Raw genomic sequence first — 3,908 nt, forward strand, 5'->3', positions numbered from 1 at the left:
ATGCCTCCCATTTTGGTTTTCTTCTTCAATATTACTTTGGCTATTTGGGGTCTTTTATGGTTCCATACAAATTTGAGGATAGTTTGTTCTAGCTCTGAGAAGAATGTTGGTACAACTTTGATGGGGATTGCATTGAATGTGTAGATTGCTTTGGGTATTAATGACATTTTCACAATGTTTATTCTTCCGCAGATGACATGATACTCTACATGAAAAACCCAATTGACTCCACCAGAAGCCTTCTAGAACTGATTAATGAATTCAGTAAAGTTGCAGGATAGAAAATCAATGTACAGAAATCAGTTGCATTCCTATACACCAAAAATGAAGCAGCTGAAAGAGAAATCAAGAAACTGATCCCATTCACGATTGCACGAAAAACTATTAAATACCTAGGAGTAAACCTAACCAAGGATGTAAAGACCTATATGATGAAAACTATAGAAAACTTATGAAAGAGATTGAAGAAGACACCAAGAAATGGAAAAACATTTCCTGTTCATGGATCAGAAGAATAGATCTCTCTTGAACAGTTCTGTGGCTGTGACTTCTTCCTGGGGTTTCTTTAGGGGAGAGTTTTTTCGTTTTGTCATTTCGGCCTGCTTTCTGTCTCTTATCAGTTTTAAAAGCTCATTGTTCACTGTGCACCTGTTAGTTAGAGGAGGCCTATTGACTGTCCAGGGCCTGTCATTTCAGGAAGTTTTCTTCTAATGGGGTCTCTCAGTTTCTCTTGTTGTGCCTATGATTTTTTTATTTCCCTACTCAGTGATATTTGGGGCTCTGTGTCATGCATACTTTTGCTTGTTTCTTGGGGTAGCCCTGAAAAGAAAAACAGACTGACAAACACACAAGGAGCAAAAGTACACAAATGCACAGAGAAATCAAACAAACAAGTTAAAAGGGGAAATAAAGAAAAGAAAAGAAAAGGGATGGAGAGGAAAGAGAAGAAGGAAAAGAAGGGAAGAAAAAAATAAAGGGGGACAGAGACAACAAAGGACAGTGGACAGTCTAAAAGTGTATAACCAGTTGCAGTGGGAGATATGAATGAGATAAGAGAGAATATATCTGGATGGCAAGATAAAAAAGAAAAGGAGGGAGAAAGGAAAATAAAGAGTAAAAATAAAAAAAATTAAAAGAAGGGTAAACGATGTAATAATAATAAAAAGTAAATACAAAAAAGCAGTAGTTCCTTTTCAGTGATAGGCATGGTTTGATGTAGGTAGGTCTGGGGGCTAATCTTGGAGGCCCTGTTTTGGTGGTTGTGGAGAGAAGAATGGCTGAGACCCAAGCTCTGATCGAACTAAGCACTGCCAGCCACTCTTATGAGTCTGGGTGCTGTGGGTGAGCCAAAATGTATTTTGCAGGCCCACCTCACTTAAAAATCCTAGTTCATGCACTTTAATGTTACCACAGATGAGATGCACTTGCTCTGATGGCCAGCTTCTTTGCTGGGATCTTGTAGGAGGAGGGAGCTGTTTCTCTTGGTGCTGGCTGGGATTCGGGTTGCTGCTGCCAGAGGCGAGGTGCGAGGTGCGCTCCCGAAGCCGCAGCTGCCACCTGCCTCCCAGCCTGGATCACACAGGGGGAGGGGACTGTTTTTTTCTGGTGCCATCCTGGGTTGGTGCTGATGCTGTGGAGCCCAAGAAAGAATTCACAAGCTCTACAGGACAGGTTTCTCTCCCCGAGCTCAGCAGTTATATATAGGGTGAAAGTTTTTCGCTCAGTCCCGGGTTAAGTTCTTTATCTCTTCTCTAGAGACAGTACTACGAGTGTGTTCAGTTTCTCTTTCTCGTCCCTTTGTCTCTCAGGGGCTCCTTGAGCTTTCCCTGTGTTAGGCTGGGGCTTCTACCTCCCCTGCACCTCTCAGGCTGGCCCGTTTTCCAATCTCCCCAGTTTGCACTCACTCACTCAGGCATCTTTGAGGTTGTCTTCTTTCTGGAGTCTCTCATTATATTTTTAAGTTTCCATTTATGGGCCATCTGGCCAGCTCAGTCATTATAACATGAGACTCTTGATCTTGGGGTTCTAAGTTCAAGCCCCACGTTGGGTGTAGAGATTACCTAAATATTTTAAAAATCTTAAAAAAGATTCCACTTATACATGGCATCATATGGCATTTGTCTTTCCCTGTCAGACTTACTTCACTTAACATAATCCTTTCAAGTTTCATCCATGTCACAATTGGCAGGATTTCCTTTTTTATGGCAGATTAGTATTCATATATATTTATATTGACATACTACATTTTCCTTATGTATTCTTCCTGTGATAAACATTTACATTGTTTCCATGTCTTGGTCATTATAAATAATGTTGAAATGAACATGAGGCTTGAGATATATTTTCAAGGTAATGATTTTGTTTACTTTGGATAAATTCCCAGAAGTGGAATTTCTGGATCACATGGTCATTCTGTTTTTTATTTTTTGAGGAACCTTCACACTACTACATTGATTTATAATTCCCCCAACAATGCACAAGTGTTCTCTTTCTCCACATCCTCATCTATGCTTATTATTTCTTGTCTATTTGATAATAGCCATTCTAACAGATATTAGGTAGTTTTGTTGTTCATTTGTTTACTTTTTTTATTTAGAAGAAACAGAGCAAATACATAACTTCTTACTAGGAAGATGAACCAAGGACACAAACAAGTTATGTTCCCAAGGTAACAGAGTGTAAGTGCAAAAATTGAAAGAAAAAAATTCACCCACACTTCTTAAATCAAGATACTGTTTGAGTTGGAGGAAGATACTTGATGAAGCAGAAGGATGGCTCTGGGCCAGGGTCCTGACAGGGACTTAACGTGCAGAGATCACCCAGGCCCCAAGTCCATGTGACACTACACCCACTCTCTTGTCCACCTACGCACTCTCTGAAGCTACCTACTTCCACCCTGGGCCCAGCTACTGAGGATGATAAACACCAAGAACAGTAGTATTTTGTCTTGGAGTAACTGTGCCCAGCTCCAGCGCTGCAGGCACATTGTTCCAGGGCCTCTGAGGTACTCTTGATGCCCCTCAGCTACTGTTGAAGATTCCTAGTGGATGAGGGGGAGGCAAGAATCCTTCTCTTTGAGCTATAATGTATAAGGATGAGAAGCTCCCTGTGATACATGGAAAACTTCACATTATCTATCCACTTCCTGTAAAGTGAAAGTCTTTTCCTGAGATGCAGTCTTGTCTAGTCAGAGTCTGTTTGTAGAAATCCCAAATGGATTATTAGCTGATGGGAGCACAGAAGAATTGTTAGCACTGCTAGAATTTACTGAAAAGAAGGTGAAAATGAGCTATGACTTCATGTGCTTCAGGAAAGACCGGGAAGACAGAGCTCCACTCTTGAAGACCTTTAGGGATTAGAGATTGTGCATCCACATCAGCTTTGTGTTCCCTCTAGGCCATATGTGATGTTAATGATTTACCCCTGGACCAGAATTTGTCTGATGAGGACTAAAGGCCATAGAGGATGTTTTGCCCAAGAACCACAATTGGAGGAGAGAAGTTAGGAAGCCCTGGGACAAAGGAGGGGGCTTCTTGCTGTCTAGGGAAGGACACTGAGGAGCTTAGAGTGAGGGTTGCTTGTTGTGTTCTCTGAGTTGACTCATTGAAATTGTTTTCCCATAAAGAACAGTATAAAAATATTTTTCATATGTACTCAACAATACTAAATGAAGATGTTTATAAGCTGGCATTAGAATATTTTAAAACTGCACTGTATAATGTACTCTATCTAGCCTAGGGAAGGAATTGCCTAGAAGGTGGGGGGACTGTCTGAATCCAGGAGCTAGGGCTGGAGGGGTTATGCATAGCACTGTTAGGCTCAGGTTCTCCTGTTCTTTGGCTTTCTTTTTTTGGTTTTTGAGACTTGCGTATTTTCTTTTCTTGCCTCCTGTTAAACCAGGGACTCCT

General features: G+C 41.0%; 1 pseudogene; it reads left to right on the forward strand.

Moving 5' to 3' along the window:
* Positions 1-2,915: 2,915 nt before the first annotated feature.
* LOC115302927 lies at positions 2,916-3,453 on the forward strand (annotated as a pseudogene).
* Positions 3,454-3,908: the final 455 nt, after the last annotated feature.

Source organism: Suricata suricatta, chromosome 9 (assembly GCF_006229205.1).
Source record: "Suricata suricatta isolate VVHF042 chromosome 9, meerkat_22Aug2017_6uvM2_HiC, whole genome shotgun sequence".
Lineage (NCBI taxonomy): Eukaryota > Metazoa > Chordata > Mammalia > Carnivora > Herpestidae > Suricata > Suricata suricatta.